General features: G+C 47.9%; 1 protein-coding gene across 3 annotated transcripts in view; it reads left to right on the top strand.

The window, feature by feature from the left end:
• The first annotated feature begins 4,288 nt into the window (after positions 1 to 4,288).
• Positions 4,289 to 20,215, top strand: part of yrk (Yes-related kinase) — a 380,926-nt gene continuing 364,999 nt past the window's right edge. For all 3 annotated transcript variants that reach the window (XM_038795113.1, XM_038795103.1, XM_038795122.1), the window contains exon 1: positions 4,289 to 4,527. The gene's annotated coding sequence lies outside the window, so the exon portion shown is untranslated. The remainder of the gene's footprint in view (positions 4,528 to 20,215) is intronic.

Raw genomic sequence — 20,215 nt, forward strand, 5'->3', positions numbered from 1 at the left:
GAACCCCTCCATCTGCCACCTGGCAAACGCCCTAACCTGCATGTACCGAAACATGTTCCCCGGGGGGAGCCCAAACTTCCCCTCTAACTCCCCCATGCTCGCGAACCTCCCCTCCACAAACAGGTCCCTCAACCTCCTAACCCCTGCCCTGTGCCAGCCCAGAAATCCGCCATCAATGCTCCCTGGAACAAACCGATGGTTCCCCCGTATTGGGGCCTCCATCGAGCTCCCCATTTCTCCCCTGTGCCGTCTCCATTGCCCCCAAATTTTGAGGGTAGCCACCACCACCGGGCTCGTGGTATACCTCGTTGGAGGGAGTGGCAACAGCGCCGTCACTAGCGCCTCCAAGCTCGTGCCCATACAAGACGCCGCCTCCATCCTCTTCCATGCTGCCCCCTCCTCGTCCATTACCCACTTACGCACCATCGCCACGTTGGCAGCCCAATAGTACCCACAGAGGTTGGGCAACGCCAGCCCCCCCCTTCTCCCTGCCTCGTTCCAGGAACACTCTTCTAACCCTCGGAGTCCCATGTGCCCACACAAATCCCGTGATACTCCTGTTGACCCTCCTAAAAAAGGCCTTCGGGATAAGGATGGGAAGGCACTGGAACAGGAACAAAAACCTCGGGAGCACCGTCATCTTAACGGACTGCACCCTCCCCGCCAGTGACAGCGGTAACATATCCCACCTCTTAAACTCCTCCTCCATCTGCTCCACCAACCTTGTGAGGTTGAGCTTGTGCAGGACCCCCCAACTCCCCGCCACCTGGACCCCTAGGTACCTGAAGCTCTTCCCTGCCTGCTTCAGTGGGAGCCTACCAATCCCCTCCTCTTGATCCCCCGGATGCACCACAAACACCTCACTCTTGCCCAGGTTCAACTTGTACCCAGAGAAACCCCCGAATTCACTAAGAATCCTCATCACCTCACCGGGTCCGCCACATACAGCAACAGGTCGTCCGCGTACAGCGACACTCGATGCTCCTCCCCACCCCGCACCAGGCCCCTCCAGTTCCCTGACTCCCTCAATGCCATGGCCAGGGGCTCAATTGCCAACGCGAAGAGCAAGGGGGACAGGGGGCACCCCTGTCTTGTCCCCCGGTACAGCCGAAAGTACACCGACCTCCTCCTATTTGTGGCTACACTCGCCATCGGGGCCTCGTAGAGCAGCCTCACCCACCGGATAAACCCCTCCCCAAACCCAAACCTCTTCAACACCTCCCACAAATACTCCCACTCAACCCTATCGAAGCCCTTCTCTGCATCTAATGCCACCACTATCTCCGCCTCCCCTTCCACAGCCGGCATCATAATAACGTTGAGGAGCCTTCGTACGTTTGTATTCAGCTGCATTCCCTTCACAAACCCCGTCTGGTCCTCATGAATGACCCCGGGCACGCAATCCTCTATTCTAGTGGCCAGGATCTTTGCCAGCAGCTTAGCATCGGCTTTCAGCAGCGAAATCGGCCTATATGATCCGCACTGCAGAGGGTCCTTGTCCCGCTTCAGGATCAAGGAAATCAGCACCCGTGACATAGTTGGGGGCAAAGCCCCCCCCCTCCCTTGCCTCGTTAAAGGTCCGGACCAACAGGGGGCCCAACAGGTCCACATACCTTTTATAAAATTCCGCCGGAAACCTGTCCGGCCCCGGCGCCTTCCCCGACTGCATGCTCCCTATCCCCTTGACCACCTCCTCCAATTCGATCAGCGCCCCTAGTCCCTCCACCTGCTCCTCCTCCACCCTCGGAAATCGCAGCTTGTTCAAGAAGCGCCCCATTCCAACCCCCTCCACCGGGGGTTCAGACCGGTACAGTTCCCCATAGAAGTCCTTGAAGACCCCATTAACATCTACCCCCCTCCGCACCACCTTCCCAGCTCCATCCATCACTCCCCCAATCTCCCTGGCCGCATCTCGCTTCCGGAGCTGGTGCGCCAGCATCCTGCTCGCCTTCTCCCCGTATTCATACACCGCCCCCTGTGCTTTCCTCCACTGAGCTTCCGCCTTTCTGGTAGTCAATAGGTCAAATCTGGCCTGAAGGCTACGCCTCTCCTCCAGCAGTCCCTCCTCTGGGGCCTCCGCGTATCTCCTATCCACCTGCACCATCTCCCCTATCAGTCTCTCCCTCTCCCTCTGCTCCCCCCTCTCCCTATGGGTTCGGATGGAGATCAATTCCCCCCCCCCATCACCGCCTTCAATGCCTCCCAGACCGTCCCCACTCGAACCTCCCCGTTATCATTGGCCTCGGGGTATCTCTCAATACACCCCCGGACCCTCCCGGCCACCTCATCTGCCAACAGCCCCACCTCCATGCGCCAGAGCGGACGTTGGTCCCTCTCTTCCCCCAGCCCAAGGTCCATCCAGTGCGGGGCATGATCCGAAATGGCAATGGCGGAGTATTCCATTTCCTCTAACCTCGACACCAGCCCCCTGCTCAGGACAAAAAAAAATCAATCCTCGAGTAGGCCTTATGTATGTGGGAGAAAAACGAGTATTCCCTGGCCCTTGGTCTCACAAACCTCCAGGGGTCCACCCCCCCCATCTGGTCCATGAATCCCCTCAGCACCTTAGCCGCCGCCGGCCTCCTATCCGTCCGGGACTTGATCGATCCAATGGGGGATCCAGCACCGTGTTGAAGTCCCCCCCATGACCAGGCCCCCCACCTCCAGGTCCGGAATGCGGCCCAACATACGCCGCATAAACCCCGCATCGTCCCAATTTGGGGCATAAACATTCACCAACACCACCCGCTCCCCCTGCAGCTTGCCACTCACCATCACATACCTCCCGCCACTGTCAGCCACCACATTTAATGCCTCAAACGACACCTTCTTCCCACCAGGATCGCCACCCCCTTACTCTTCTCATCCAGCCCTGAGTGGAACACTTGGCCCACCCATCCCTTCCTCAGCTGAACCTGGTCTACCACTCTCAGGTGCGTCTCCTGAAGCATGGCCACATCCATCTTCAGTCCCTTCAGGTGCGCAAATACCCGGGCCCGTTTGACCGTCCCATTCAGCCCCCTCACATTCCAGGTTATCAGCCGGATCCGAGGGCTCCCTGCCCCCCTCCCCTGCCGATTAGCCATATCCCATCCCTTACCCACCCCCGGCCAGCGTCCCCGCTCTGCCAGTTTCCCACGGCAGCAACTCCCCCCCTCCAGCACCCTCTGCGTCCTCCAGCTCCTTCCTGACCGTTTCAGCAGCAACCCGGTACCCCCCCCCCTCCCCTCCCCCCCCCCAGGCTAGGACCCCTCCTAGCCGCGCCCCTCCCTCCACAGCACTCCCGTGAGCCAGCTAACTTCTGCTGACCCCGGTGACTCCCGCCCTACCTTCGGCTTTCTTGCAGTATTCTATTTGAGATTGAATTTATACACTCTAATTCGGCCTCCTTATCTAGTCCTTGCATTATTTCACAATGATTCAATCTGATTATTTAAGGAGATGCTGTTTCTTCCACTGTCCATTCAGAACCCAGATTTCAATGTGACTTTACCACTCACTGTTCTTTGTTCACTTTCAGGAACCCCTACTTGAAAATGTAAATGTCCTAAATGTTAAAGCAGGTTAATGCTAACAGCAGATGCAATTAGATGCCTTGCTACTGCGAACGATGGTCCAGTACTTTCTTCTGGTTAATGCAAGTGTTTCTTGGGTGTTTTTGATACATGTATTTTAAGGCTACGGAGTGCTGGAAAATTGGATTGGAATAGATTGTTTGATGTCCAGCACAGACTCGATGGGCCGAAGGACCTCTTTGTGTAGTAAAAATCTACGACTCTAGGTCATCCAGATGCCTTCGCTATTGAAGCTGAAATGTGTGTGTGTAACATGTTCCTCCATCCGTATCAAAATATTACCTTTCTAACAAATCGGGCATGAAAAACAATTGAAACAAACCATCCCTATTTAATTCTGTCATTCATTTGTAGGAACTAAATCATATGATTATTAATTTCGCCAAAACATGTTTCAGCACTATCAGGATTTCCTCCCTATACTTTCCTTATCCGCGCAGGTCAATAAAATATTGTTGTTCCTAATACTTTTCAAAGTGCCCAGAGAAATCTCGCTCTTCTTTCACACCGAGCGAATGACACTCAAAAAGCATCGACAAAAAATAAATAAATAAACGTCCATTGCATTTCATTGAGAAGTAAAAGTTCACCATAATGCCAATTTATTCCAATCTGACCGCAGGATGCTTTAGGTATTGTTGCCCCGGAATACCTTCTTTAGAAAGAACAAATGAAAAGCACTGTGCATTATTTGGAAATAAATTGCCTCTGTGTCTTCAGCGAGCGAGTGCAGAAGAGTCGATGGTGTGAGCGTGGCGGGGGTGGTGTGATTACAGCTTCCCCTGTGTTGTGGAGTGAGTCAGAGCAATTGACTGAGAGCTGCTGTTTCAGGGCGCCGTGAGCGGGAGCTTCTCCGGAAAATTAATCAGCAGAGAGAGAGAGAGGACAGAAGGGGAACAAGCTGAACCCCAGCAAACCATCTTGCTGGCCTGGCCAGTGGCGCTGCTCTGAGGTAAGCGAGCTGTTGGTGTGCAAACAGGGAGCGAGCGAGGTTTCAGGGATTTGCTGAGATCACAGGCAGGAGTTCACAGCCAGAGAGAGAGAGAAACAGCGAGTGCTGCGTGAACTGCCTCTGGTCCAAAGCAGCGATCCGGGCACGATTTGTGTCTGGCTGTGTGAGCACTGAAGCCGGCTCTTGTTTAAGGACAGACCGACCTCCCTCAAACTTGACCGGCTCTCGCCAAGCGAGTAAAACTGACTGTCCATCCCTGACTGCGGCTTTGAGAAACGTTTGGGGGGAAAAAATACCGTTAGAGTTTAAATATAAAACATGAAGTTGTGCACACATTTTGCAGCAACGAAGTGTGTTTTCCTATAACGGGGAAGATGGGTCTTGGTGATGTGTGAATGGGAAAATGACGGCTCCAGACCGTGTTTAACAATCCCCAGTAAAATTGATTCTCTGACGCCGATGCAGATTTGCACGGATTATGGCCGCGAGTCACTACGTTTCCGTACACACACACAGAGAAAAGGCTGTTTTCCTGTTCCCCCCCTCTCTCCCGGTGCCCTGACACCAGCGAGATGTCAGTGTTGTGATGTAGAAGGAGGTATATCCCCTGCACTCAGCCAGTGCTGGTGCTGTTTGAATTAAACATTGTTAATTTCCACTGTCTGTCAAAGCCTGGCTTTTTGAGTGTACAGAGCAGATTGGATTGAAATGATTACAATACAGAGAATATCTTTCTGGAAGTGTGTATAGCCCAGTCTGCTACACCAGTCATCTCTGATTGTTTGCTCACTATTGGCAGTATCTGGATATCCTAACATGCCAGCAGCTTTTTTGGGGGGGGGGGGGGGGGGGCGGGGGGAGCCTTAAACCACATTTTATTGAGCAACCTAGCACCGAACCTACACCACAGCAGTTCTGACCCAGCCAGAAAGGCAGCAAAAAGACCGGTTACTGGATGCAGACAGTTCCATGTTACAATGTGCATTGTTACAGTAAAAATGTAACGCTGGCCCTTTCTGTCACATGGTCTACCGAAGCAGAAGATTGTTGTGTTCACGCGTGCGGAATAAAACCTGCCACACTTCAAAAAGTCGAGTGTTGGGGCCCCATACCTCTTTCTCACACCCCTTGTGGGTGTATGTTCCATGCTGAGGGTTAGTTGGACTGACACATTTATTTGGTTTTAATGACTTACAGGAAATGCAAACGCATCCTGTTAAATGTGAGACAATACATATTTGTTGAAGGCTATTACACCAAAGAGCTGAAGTGAAGGAAAGCTGGGCATGGTGTCAATACATTCTGGAATGTGTACAGGTGATATTCTGTTCTGTTATTTTACAGCTCACACTTATTTGACACAAGTCAGGGGGAATTGTTTTAACCCATTCTGTCAAGTTTGTTTTTGTTTGCTAGAATTTGTCCATCATAGTAAACAGTGCTAAATGCCAGACACCCTGATATAAAACAAGATTTAAATGGCAGTAAAGTGGGTTTTTTACCCCAGATTTACAGGGGAATAATATACGGGAGAATTGATCATGCGCAGGACTCCTAAATACACCAACACCAAACACCCCAGAGCAGTGGAAGCAGCTGTGGTGATTTGTGGTGTTTGTCCCTTTAAGGGCAACATAGGGGTCACCTGGACCAATTGGGACTGAGAGTGGGCAATGCCCCCAGAGGGTAGAGTCCTTTCTTCAGCAGAAGATAGCTAGAAGTCATATGGGGGCTGGGGCAGCCGGGTTGGCTGCTCTGGGGCAACCGGCTGGGCTGCTAGTCTCTTTTTTTATTAATAAGTACCTTTCGTGTGTGTAAGTCTGTGAAGCCTGCACCACCATTCAATGTGATCATGGCTGATTATGCAAATTCAATGTCGCACTCCTGCCCTTTCTCCATACCTCTTGATCCCTTTAGCTGCAAGGGGCACATTCTCCCTGTGTCTGCTCCCTCTTGAATATACCCAACAAACTGGCCCCAACAGCTTTCTGTGGTAGAGAATTCCACAAGTTCACAACTCTCTGAGAGAAGAAGTTCTTCCTCATCTCAATCCTGAATGGTTTACCCTTTATTCTTAGGCTGTGACCCCCTAGTTCTGGGCATCCCCAACATCGGGAACATTCTTCCCACATCTAGCCTGTCCAGTCCCATTAGGATTTTATATGTTTCTATGAGAGCCCCTCTCATTCTTCTAAACTCCAGTGAGTACAAGTCCAGTCGATCCAGTCTTTCTTCATATGTCAGACCTGCCATCCCTAGAATTAAGCTGGTGAACCTTTGCTGGACACCCTCAATAGTAAGAATGTCCTTCCTCAAACTTGGAGACCAAAACTGCACAAAATACTCAAGGTGTGGCCTCACCAAGGCCCTGTATAACTGCAGCAAGACATCCTTACCCCTATACTCAAATCCTCTTGCTATGAAGGCCAACATGCCATTAGCTTTCCTCACCGCCCACTGTGCCTGCATGCCAACCTTCAGTGGCTGTTCCATCATGACATTTCACTATGTCACCCAGGTCTCGTTGCACTTCCCCTTTTCCTAAACGGCCACCATTCGGATAATAATTTGTCTTCCTGTTTTTGACACCAAAGTGGGTAACCTGACACTTACTCACATTATATTGTATTTGCCAAGTATTTGCCCACTCAGCCAGCCTGTCCAAGTCATCCTGCAGCCTCTTTGCATCCTCCTCACAGCCCACACTGCCACCCAGCTTAGTGTCGTCTGCAAATTTGGAGCGATTGCATGCAATTCCTTCGTCCAAATCATTCATGTATATTGTGAACAGCTGGGGTCCCAACACTGAACCCTGCGGTACTGCACGAGTCACTGTCTGAAAAGGACCCGTTATTCCCACACTCTGCTTCCTGTCTGCTAACCAGTTCTCTATCCAGGGCAATACATTACCCCCAGTATCAAGAGCTTTAATTTTGTTTACTAATCTCTTGTGTGGGAACTTGTCAAAAGCCTTTTGAAGTCCAGATACACAACATCCACTGGTTCACCCTTGTCCACTCTACTGGTCACATCTTCAAAAAATTCCAGAAGATTTGTCAAGCATGATTTCCCTTTAGTGAATCCATGCTGACTTGGACCGATCCTGTCCCTACATTCCAAATGCTCAGATATTTCATCCTCATCCAGCATTTTCCCCACCATCGATGTCAGGTAACCGGTGTATAATTTCTGGCCTACATCTCTGGCAGGCCAATCGGTACTTGCCTTTGATTTTTGGGTTTTTGTCTTAAACCAACAGTCTTCCAACTCATAGTGCTGTCAACTGTGCCAGAGCTAACACTGCAGACTATCGAGAAGGAGAGGGCACGGATTTAAAGTAATTGGCAAAAGAAGGTAAAAGTGACATGAGAAAAAAAATCTTTATTGCACAGCAAGTGGTTAGGGTCTGGAATGCACCCACTGAGAGTGTGGTGGAGGCAGATTCAAATGAAGCATTCAAAAGGGAATTGGATAATTATTTGAAAGGAAACAATTGGGGAGAAGACAGGTAAATGGCACTCGATGAAATGCTCATTTGGAGAGCTGGTGCAGAGCCGATCGGCTGAATGGACTGCTTCTGCACTGTAATAATTCTGTTATTCTGTAAGTTGCTAACTGTCAAGTGGCCAAGAACATAATTTCATAAAACATCCTGAAATGTAACATATTAGCATAAAACTAGACAGTGAAAGTATCTTTAACATGAAGTTATTTGAAGTTGAATTTTAGGCTTGGGTTGTTCCCGGTTCGGAAACAAGATTGCCCTTTAAGGCTTTAAGTGCGTTGTTTTTTTGGGGGGGACTAGTATGTAGTATCAGGGAGCATTTACATGGTTTTAGATTTTGCGTTTGCATTCTTTCAGAGTAAACCAATGGCCTTGTTTGAAAGAGATTGTCCAACACTTGTATATTAATTCTTGTACATTAAAAAAACTCCAGCTTAATGCCTCAAATTTAATAACTACTCAGTCAATATCATAAAATATCTCCAAAACAGGCACACTGAACTTGAACAAAATTACACATTGACCCCTGTCCACACAACCTGCAGTATATAATGTCAGGTTTCAAATTGATTTGTAATTCATTCCAACCACAAGTTGTTTACAACTTGAATTTTAAATTTAAATTGTCAACATAGAACATAGAACAGTACAGCACAGCACAGAACAGAACAGGCCTTTTGGCCCTCGATGTTGTGCCGAGCTTTGTCCGAAACCAAGATCAAGCTATCCCACTCCCTGTCATTCTGGTGTGCTCCGTGTGCCTATCCAAAAACCGCTTGAAAGTTCCTACAGTGTCTGACTCCACTATCACAGCAGGCGGTCCATTCCACACCCTAACCACTCTCTGAGTAAAGAACCTACCTCGGATATCCCTCCTATATCTCCCACCCTGAACCTTATAGTTATCCCCCCTTGTAACAGCTACATCCACCCAAGGAAATAGTCTCTGAATGTCCACTCTATCTATCCCCCTCATCATCTTATAAACCTCTATTAAGTTGCCTCTCATCCTCCTCCGCTCCAAAGAGAAAAGCCCTAGCTCCCTCAACCTTTCCTCATGAGACCTATCCTCCATGACTCATCAATAATGGTTAGTCTGTTGCATAAAACACAGTAAACTCAATTATCTATTCAGAAGAATTGTTAAAAAGTTGTTTTCCTTTTTGAGGAATTTTAGTGGCCACTGATGGTATTGTTTGTTATGTGTTAATACATCCTTTTAGTCTGTTCCCCACTTGATTGGTCTTACACAGCTGTCTCTGTTAGCTCAACAGCAATTAGTAACTGTGGAGCATGATAAAACAGGAAAACAAGTATCAAGGAGTCCCTACAGTGTAGAAGGAGACCATTCAGCCTCAAGTCCACACCGAACCCCTGAAAGAGCAGTGCTAACCGCTGTGCCACACTAAGGCACAAGTAGGCCATACTACTGGTGCCATTCAACTAGGTCATGGCTGATCTGCACAGTGACTCTATTTAGCCACCTATACTCCACAGGCTGGGCTCTCCGTCAGAGGGATTCTCCATTCACGACAGTGCACCACACCGGGGATTTATCAACGTCATAGGGCTGCCCACAATGGGAAGCCCCATTGGCTGGCTGGCGGGCGGAGAATCCCATCCCATATTTTCTGCTATCCTTAACCAATAAATCAATCTCAGTCTTGAAAATTTTAATTGGCCCCACGTCCACAGTTTTTAGGGGGACAGGTTTCTAGATTTTCACCAAACAAGAAGAGCGCTTCTCAATTACATTTTTGATATAGAGAGAGAGTATTTCCTTTTGTGGTGAAGAGCATAACTGGAGGTCATGTCACAATGTAGTTATCAAAAATCCAACAGGGAATTCAGAGGAAACGTCTTTACACAATGAATAGTGAGATTGTGGAACTCGCAGGGAGTGGCTGAAGCAAATGGTAAAGATGCATTTAAGGAGAAACTAGACAAGCAGATGAAGGAGAGAAAATAGAAGGTCAGGGTGATAGATATGAAAGAGGAAAGGTGGAAGGAAACTCAAGTGGTGTATAAACAGCTGTATGATCTGTTTGAACCAAATAGCCTGTTCCATGCCATATTTCATATGTGAAAACATGTACATTCCATATTTTTTCAATGATTTAAAAAAAAAATTACCATGCCCAATTATTTTTGTTTCCAATTAAGGGGCAAGTTAGCGTGACCAGTCCACCTACCCTGCACATCTTTGGGTTGTGAGGGCGAAACCCATGCAGACATGAGGAGAATGTGCAAACTCCACATGGACAGTGACCCAGGGCAGGGATTCACACCCGGGTCCTCACCATGTACATTCCTAAAGCCTATTCCTAATTTTAGAATTGTTTCCCTTTTCAAAATTTCCCCAGCAGCCAGAGGGAAATAGGATGAGAACTGGAACTATTTTCATCAGTGTTAAAATAGAACTGAAAAATCTGGGGGTCAATTTTAAGGCAAGTCACCAGGTGGGAAACCCATTGGATCACATGGAATGTTTATTAAACCACACCCAATGTTAGTTGATAAGAATAAAATCAGCTGGGATATAAAACCAACATTCCATTGAACCCTGTCAGCTCCCCAACTGGCAACATATAGTTTAGCTTTCACCCCTTGGTGGCTGTTTGCAGTCAGTCTTGCAAACAGTAAGAATATGTTTCAGGGAAAGTATTTTGCATTGTTGACTGTGCAATGGATGTGAGACGGTGATAATGAAGTGATGACAGTAGTGTTAGGAGTCAATATCACAATTTTTTTCTATGTTCCTGACAAGGTGGCTGCGAGGGCACTGCTGGAAAATATTTGTAAAAAATGCTAACTATTTGCCAAGTTGGAGTTAAAAGGCATCCCGAAACAAAGTTTGATAGGGGCTGGTTTAGCACAGTGGGCTTAACAGCTGACTTGTAATGCAGAACAAGGCCAGCAGCGCGGGTTCAATTCCCGTAACGGCCACCCCAAACAGATGCTGGAATGTGGCGACTAGGGGCTTTTCACAGTAACTTCATTGAAACCTACTTGTGACAATAAACAATTATTAATTTAAAACAAAAGATTTTGACAAAGGTTATTCGGTGGGATTCTCTGCTTTTGAGACAAAGTGTTGACTCTGGGGCAGGATTTGTGGAGTTCCATGACAGCAAAACTGGCGCCGAACCTGGACCGATTCAACGACTGTTAAGGGTCTAGCACTGTTGCCACATGGAACACAATCGATTCCAATGAGAAACGGTGCCTCACCTACTTGCGATTGACAACCAGGGTACACTCCTCATTGCCCTCACACACTCAACCCATCCAACAAGATGGTACTGGTTGCGGTGAAGCGCGCCCATCCCGCTGCTAGGTCGGCTGGAGCCAGAAGGCACTTGGTGGGGTGGCCTGGGGGGACACCCATCTGACCTGTGGCACTAAGTTCACAGTGGGCAGTTAGCGGCATGCGCAGTTGCATGGCTGCCTTGCAGGCTGCAGCAATGGTGTTCCATGCCTGTCCACCTCGACCCCACGGCCCACCTCCAGCCAGCTCCCCCACTATGGCAGAAGCCCTCCGGACGAGGCAAAATTGCCAACAAATTTTGATAATGTTGGACACTTTCCATACCCCCTCTCCCTCTCAGCAGCCACGGTGCCTGTTTCACGATTTTAAAAAGCACAAGTGAACCTCGCCGCCGGGAATTCGCCCCGGTGGAGGCGGAGAATCGCGGAGACCCTGGAAAATACTGGGTAAGGCTCGTTAATGATATGCCAAGGGTGTTTACTGTACATGCGGAGTGGAACGTATTGACACCACCGTCGGGGCACCATAAAATTGCAATTTGCCGTGAAACCGCACCCGCCACGATTTCAGCATCAAAACCGATTTTCCGCCCATCGAGTTTCCCATTCCGGCATCAGCCAAAGGAGAACACCGCCCATTATTTTTAGCGAAGAAAACCTAACCTAAAAAGAGTAATACCTCTTTAATGTCAATGGACAATTACGGTTTGGTGAGTGTGAGAGGAGAGGGAGGCCTTCCGACATCACAAAGGATCAGTAGTGGTGGAAAGCAATGAGAAATTAGAGACGAGTAAAAAATGTCCTGCTATTAGTGCTCACAAATTTCAAGTATCTGTGCTCCTCAGATAATGAACAGTGAAGAAAAATTCTTCTTCTAGGGGTTGCAAGTGGAAGTTTAAAACCCGGAGCAGATGAGGGGTAGATGGAGTATTGATGCAGAGAGAAAATTGAAGCGATCCAGAGGGCGATAAATAACTAAAATGAATAAGGAATCAATCTCAACCAATAAGACTATGTCATCATCTAGTCTTAAGTAATTCAGTTTGCATTTAATTGTGTCTTTCTCAGATGAGAATGCAATTTTACATTAATGGTCTCTGACCAGCTCATGGCTTCAGTTTCATTGGGGCAAATCTAGAAATCTCCTTTGGAACATATATTTTAACCTATAGATTGTCAATTCAACACTAAGGTTAAAAGGTTTGCTGAGAACTAGCTTTTGAAACCACCTTGGCTTTAAAACTTTTATCTTTGTTGTCAAAAATCTCACTAGGCCATATCTCTATAATCGCCTCCTGCCCTACAACCCTCCTCTCTATGTACCTCTAATCCTATCTTTTACACTGCACCTTTGGCAGCCTATGGCTGCCTTGGTCCTAAGCCCTGGAATTCGCTCCTTGAATGTCATTGTCTCCTCTCTTTTAAAATATTTCTTAAAACCTGCCTCGAGCCTAATATCTTTTTATGAGGCTCAAGAGCAGCGCAGTAGCACAGTGGTTATCACAGTTGCTTCACAGCTCCAGGGTCCCAGGTTCGATTCCGGCTTGGGTCACTGTCTGTGTGGAGTCCGCACGTTCTCCCCGTGTCTGTGTGGGTTTCCTCCAGGTGGTCCGATTTCCTCCCACAGTCCAAAGATGTGCAGGTTAGGTGGAGTGGCCTTGCTAAATTGCCCTTAGTGACAATAAAAGGTTAAGTGGGGTTACTGAGTTATGGGAATAGGGTGGAGACTTGGGCTTGGGTAGGGTGCCCTTTCCAAGGGCCGGTGCAGACTCGATGGGCCAAATGTCCTCCTCCTGCACTGTAAATTCTATGATTCTATGATTGTTAAATCTTGCTTGATAAATACTCCAGTAAAGAACCTTGGAATGTTGTACAAGCTTAAAGGTACTATATAAATGCAAGTTGTTGTTGGGAAAAAAAATCACACAAAGTGTACCCAGTGGGCACCAATAAAAGTCTGTTGTCATAGACTATGATGAGAAGGAAAAAAATTCCGCCAAATTGTCTCTCAGGCAACCTTGACCCCTGACCTTGTTTGTGTGCCACTTGTTTGAGACCGATTTCCTGAGATACTTCCAATTTGAAATTGTCTTTCACTAGCATCTTCCAAGTATATTTCTATTGGCACTGTGCATTTGATTTTGCAGTGGAATACCTCTAGGTTTCTATTGGACTGAGTACTGCATTAGAAGCAGTTCAGACATTGTTTACTCGACTAATACCGGAACGGGCAGGTTGTCTTATGAGGAAAGGCTAGAGAGGTGAGGTTTGTACCACCACAGTTTAGAAGAGTAAGAGGCAACTTGATCGAAACCTTTAAGATCCTGAAGGGCATTGACAGGGTGGATGTGGAGAGGATGTTTCCTCTTGTTGGATAATCTGGAACAATGGGTCATTCTTTAAAAATAAGGGGTCATGAATTCAGACAGAGATGAAAATTATTTTTCTCAGAGGGTGGTGAGGTTCCGGAACTCTCTTCCTCAAAAGGCAGTGGAAGCAAAATCTTTGAATATTTTTAAGGCTGAGCTAGATAGATTCTTGATTAACAATGTATTTATCAGGCATAGGTGGGAGGTTACAATCAGATCAGCCACGATCTTACTGAATGTCCGAGCAGGCTCGAGGGGCCGAGTGGCCTACTCCTGCTCCTAATTCATATGTTTGTTCAATGTAATCTTCCACCTTAGTCTGATACATAACCTCTGCACTTCTGTCACACAAATGAGAAAATAAATCCACACAGTTTGTTATAGGATTTGGGTTTCATTCTATAGCCCACATCAAATTCAATAACTGGGGCTGTGTTCCCATGTAGCTTTCCACCATTTGCTAATGATCATATGTTATACTTCATTTCTGAAAATATATTCAAGTAGTAATCCTAACCTGATTAACTTTTTTTTAAATAAACATTTTATTGAGGTATTTTTTGGTATTATAACACAATAAACAATGTACATGAAACTGTAAACATAGTGGAAAAACCGTCTCCCTCCCTTACAGGTCCCATCTATTATTAACCCCCTACTCAAAGCTAAACTAGCACCTCCCCCCTTCTGCTGACAATTAATTTTCCGCGAAGAAGTCGACGAACGGTTGCCACCTCTGGGCGAACCCTAACAGTGACCCTCTCAAGGCGAATTTGATTTTCTCCAAACAGAGAAAGCTGGCCATGTCCGATAGCCAGGTCTCCGACTTTGGGGGCTTTATGTCCCTCCAAGCTAATAGTATCCGTCTCCTGGCTACCAGGGAAGCAAAGGCCAGAACGTCTGCCTCTTTCTCCTCCTGGATTCCCGGGTCTTCCGACAGCCCGAAAATCGCCACCTCTGGACTCAGCGCCACCCTTGTTTTTAACACCGTGGACATGACATCTGCAAACCCCTGCCAAATCCCCTAAGCTTCGGACATGCCCACGACATATGGACATGGTTCGCTGGTCCTCCCGCACATTTTGCACACCTGTCTTCCACCCCAAAGAATCTGCTCATCCGGGCCACTGTCATGTGAGCCCAGTGAACAACCTTAAATTGTATCAGGCTGAGCCTGGCACATGTTGCAGACGTGTTGACTCTACTCAACACGTCCGCCCATAGACCATCCTCTATCTCTCCTCCCAGCTCCTCCTCCCATTTGCGCTTCATTTCCTCAGTCTGCGTCTCCTTTGACCCCATAAGTTCCTTGTAAATGTCCGAGATGCACCCTTCTCCTACCCACCCTAGGAAACTACCCTGTCCTGAATCCCCCTTAGCGCTGGGAGGGGGAAGGTTGACATGTGTTTACGTAGGAAGTCCCGCACCTGCAGATACCTGAATTTGTTTCCCCTCGCCAACCCAAACTTCTCCTCCAGCGCCCTCATACTCGGAAAGCTCCCCTCGATAAACATATCCCTCATCCTCTCTATCCCCGCTCTCTGCCATCCATACTTCCCGGGGCAAACCGGTGATTATTACGGATTGGGGACCAGACCGATGCTCCCTCTGCTCCCACATGTCTCCTCCATTGCCCCCAGACTCTTGGGTCCGCCACCCCATGGGACTGGTGGAGTACCATGCCGGCAGGAACAGCAGAGGCACAGTTACCAACGCCCCCAGACTGGTGCCCTTGCATGAAGCCGCCTTCATATGCTCCCATGCCGACCCCTCCCCCATCACCCACTTCCTGACATGGCTATATTCGTCGCCCAGTAATAGTTACTAAAATTTGGCAGTGCCAGCCCGCTCTCTCCCCGACTCCGCTCAAGCATTACCTTCCTTACCCGTAGGGTTTTGTCCTCCCAAACAAAGCCAGAGATCACTTTGTTGACCCGTTTAAAAAAGGACCGGGGAATAAAGATGGGGAGACATTGAAACATGGCAGGAATCTCGGGAGGACCGTCACCTTCACTGTCTGCACCCTCCCAGCTAATGATAACGGGAGCACGTCCCATCTCCGAAAATCGTCCTTCATTTGGTCTACTAGTCGGGCCAGATTTAATTTATGCAGCCGGTCCCATTCCCGCGCCACTTGAATGCCTAGGTATCTACAGCTGCCCCCTACTAATCTAAATGGCAGCTCCCCCAATCGCCTCTCCTGTCCCCTCGCCAGAACCGCCAACATCTCACTTTTCCCCATATTTAGCCTACATCCCGAAAACCGGCCAAATTCAAACAACAGTGGGGAGAGGGGGCATCCCTGTCTTGCCCCCAGTGCAGTCTAAAATAGTCCGATGTTGTCCTATTCGTTCGTACACTTGCCACAGGAGCCTGATACAGCAACCTGACCCAGTCAATAAAGCCCCGCCCAAATCCGAACTGTTCCAGCACCTCCCACAGATAATCCCATTCTACCCGATCAAAAGCCTTTTCTGCATCCATTGTGATCACTACCCCCACCTCCCTACCTTCCGGGGGCATCATAATCACATTTAACAACCTTCGTACATTGGCCACCAACTGCATGCCCTTAACAAATCCCGTCTGGTCCTCCCCAATAATGTCCGGAACACAATCCTCAATCCTGGAGGACAAACCTTTGGCCAGCAATTTATCTGTATACTGAACACAACTGTTCAATATAAACAGAATTGACAAGGTTAGTGCAAGTCGCTTGTGTGAAACACACTTTCGGTAACATTTCCAAATGTCCATGCAAGTGGATACATACTTAAATTAACAGGAAGGTTTATGAGGGAAATTATGATTACTTTGATGCTCAGTTGACTTTTTAAAGTCTTTCTGTGCTGATAAGTGACTTTTCAAGAGCAATTAATTTATAATCTTTTGTTTACAAAAGTTTATTTGCTATTTGGCCAGTTTCTGCTTGGTCCAACTGCACACAATGCATTCAAGTTAAGGGTAGAATATAGATTTAAAGCAGGAATGGCCATTCAGCCCTTCGAGCCTGTTCCACCATTCAATAAGATCATGACTGAGTTAGTTGTGGTCACAAGTCCACTTTGCTGTCTGACCCCCCATAACCCTCGACCCCTCTGTCTCACATGGTGTATGAGAATTGATTTCTACACACTTCCCCCACTCAATAGATGCTCTTCTTGGAAATGCCCAAATGTTAAAATTTGACTCATACTGGGGAAAGCCATCCAATTCAGAGAGACCGTCTGCAATAAAGCTGGCAAAAGTTCACTCATTTCTAAACATTTAGGCCAACATTGATTGTCATCCCTAATTGCCCTTGAGAAGGTGGTAATGAGCTTCCTCATTGAACCGCTGCAGTCCGTGTGGTGTAGATACACTGACTGTGCTGTCAGGGAGGGAGTTCCAGGATTTTGATCCATCAACAGAAACAGCAATATATTTCCAAAGATGAGTGGATTGGAGAGGAACTTCCAATTGGTGGTGTTCCCAGGTATCTGCTGCCCTTGCTCTTCTAGATGATAGTGGTCATGAACTTGGAAGATGCTGTCTAAGGAGTCTTGGGGAGTTGCTGCAATGCATCTTGTAAATTGTGCACACTTATGCCACTCTGTGTTTGTAGTGGAGTGAGCAAATGTTTGAGGATGGGGGGCCAATCAATATGATGTCAGATCCCTTGAGTGTTGTTGGAGCTGCACACATCCAGGCAAGTGGTGAGTATTTCATCACACTTGTGGCTTGTGCCTTGTAATGTTGGACAGGCTTTGCAGGGGGTGAGTTGCTCTCCGCAGGATACCTAGCCTTTGACCTGCTTTTGTGGCTACTGTATTTATATGGCTGGTTCAGTTCACTTTCTGGTAAACGGAAACCCCCAGGATGTTGATACTGCGCGTTTCCATGATGCAAATGCCATTGAATATCATGGTGAGTTGATTAGATTCTCTCATGTTGGAGATGGTCATTGCTTCGCACTTGGGTGACACAAATGTTACTTGCCACTTGTCAGCACAAGCCTAGATATTGTCCAGGTCCTGTTGCATTTGGACATGGACTTCTTCTGTATCCAAGGAGTCACGAATGGTGCTGAACATTGTGCAGTCATCAGTGAACATCCCCAATTCTGACCTTATGTTGGAAGGAAGGTCATTGATGACGCAGCTGAAAATGGTTTGGCCTAGGACACTACCTTGAGGAACTCCTGAAGTGATGACCTGGGACTGAGATAATTAACCTCCAGTAACCACAATAATCTTCCTGGTATGACTCCTGATTGCCATTGACTAAAGTTTTGCTGGGTTCCTTGGTGCCATACATGACCAAATGCTGCCTTCATGACAAGGGCAGTCACTCTCACCTCACAGTATAACCTCTTATTGAACAAAATAGAATAATATGATAGGAGGCACAGCATAAGGAAATTCAAGGTTCAATCAATATTAATTTACAAAGTTCCAAGTCAGTATGCATTGAGCCCACTTATCTGTGCGGACATTGCACCCACTACCAACGTCATGGGGTCTTTTTTTGGGTGCCCAGCTATGTAAATATGCAAATTAGGGACCCAGCATCTGTTCGAAGCGACTGCTGAATAAAATGTGGTGGTGATGAGCAAAGCTACTGGGCCTTGCTCCACTCCCGGTTCTCCTGTGGGTGCTCGTGGAAGTTATGCTTTTGTTAAATGTTCACCTGGAATCTCCCAAACCTGGCGATTGCCCTCACCCCAGGAATGTATCTGAGAGTTTGTAATTGTGAGAAATAACAAACACTAGCAACTTGGACAAACATTTACTGTTTAGTCTGTCCTTTTTTATGGGGTTGTTAGTAGTTATTGCTTCATATTTCCTCTGTGGAAAATCATAAGGTGGAATCTTCCCGGGTGCTGGGAGGCTGTTTTGAAGGTGTGTGTGTTGGGGGGAGTGGGGGGGGGGGGGGGGGGGGGGAGAGAGAGAGAGAGATTTGGGTAGGTACATAAAGGGTTGGCTCCATAACCCTGTGCACTTTTGCTGGAGGTAGGCTCCCAGCGGCAGTCCCTGCCTGACTATGTTGTCTTGGTTACAAGGGCAATTAGCTATTGCAACAGGTTTATATGAACAGCATAATCCACCCCCGCCTCCAGCTTTGTTCCCCCCCCCCACCATCCCAACCGGCTCTGTGGCCCAGATCTCTGACCCAAGTTGGAGATGGGACCTAGAAATGGCCCTGATCCTCAATTATTTCCATTTCTGGAGGTTTCTGATGTGGTTTTAAAAAAAATAGCCCTGTGATCGTATAAGGGAGTAAAATTTCAGGTCTCTCAATTTCATCTTAGTCATTTGCCTTCAGCACAGTAAGTATTTGACATGGTTGAGTTTCGTACTATTGCATCTTCAGAACCTTTCAAAACAAAGCCCGAGGGGACTTCTGGTGGCAGCCGTGCGCTAGACGGCCATGTATCTGGTGGCTCCCACACGGGGAAACTTCTTTAATTTCTTTTCACCCCATAATTTTGGGGCAGCACATTAGCACAGTGGTTATCACTGTGGCTTCAGAGTGCCAGGGTCCCAGGTTCGATTACCCGCTGGGTCACTGTCTGTGCGGAGTCTGCATACTCTCCCTGTGTCTGCGTGAGTTTCCTCCGGGTGCTCCGGTTTCCTCTCGCAGTCCAAAGATGTGCAGGTTAGGTGGATTGGACATGCTAAATTGCCCTTATTGTCCAAAAAGGTTAGGAGGGGTTATTGGGTTACGGGGATAGGGTGGAAGTGAGGGCTTAAAGTGGTTCGTTGTAGACTCAATGGACCAAAGGCCTCCTTCTGCCCTTCTGTATGTTCTAAATCCTGGTCGGATCTTTAAACGCGGTCCCGAAGCCCTGATTCTTGCAGTTGATGGTGTCGACAATATTTCGAGTGAATTCCGGAATGCAAATAGCCAAGAGTAATAGTTTTTTTAAAAAGCGGCTGCAGGCAGACCGTGAGGCACTGGAAAGTGCGGTTGAAGGTGCGATGGCGGCAGGCCCGGAGTTGGTACTTCCGGCCCAATGGTACACAGCTCAGCTCAGCTGGTGGATTTTTAACTGCTCAGTTCCAAAATCAGTGGGTGAAAACCTCTGGAGGTCTGGTAAGGGCCTTTGATCCGATTAAGGCGGCAGTGGAGAGAGTTGAGCAGCGACAAGAGGCTCAGGGTGCGTCGCAACAAAAAATGGAGAAGTCCGTCACTAACCACGAGGACCGGCTGGCGTCGATGGATGCAGAGCTTTCCTTGATGGCTGACGGCTTCAAAAAAGTTTGTGAGAAGGTTGACGAGGGAGAATCGCGAGTGTCAGCAAAATATCTGAACAGGGGGTCTGCCGGAGGGGTTGGGGGGCTTGTAATCCTCGGAGTATGTCGCAAAAGCTGGTTTTCGGCCTTCCCCTCGAGATTGACCAGGCACACAGAGCGTTGAGGAGAAAGCCGAAGCAACCAAGTGCGATGGTGGTGCGATCGCACCATTCCCTGGACAAGGAAAACAGTCTGAGGTGGGCCAGGCAGGCGAAGAAGAGCTCGCGGGAGGGAAGTGTATTCAGAATATACCCCAATTGGGGTACGGAGCT

Source organism: Scyliorhinus canicula, chromosome 1 (assembly GCF_902713615.1).
Source record: "Scyliorhinus canicula chromosome 1, sScyCan1.1, whole genome shotgun sequence".
Classification (NCBI taxonomy): domain Eukaryota; kingdom Metazoa; phylum Chordata; class Chondrichthyes; order Carcharhiniformes; family Scyliorhinidae; genus Scyliorhinus; species Scyliorhinus canicula.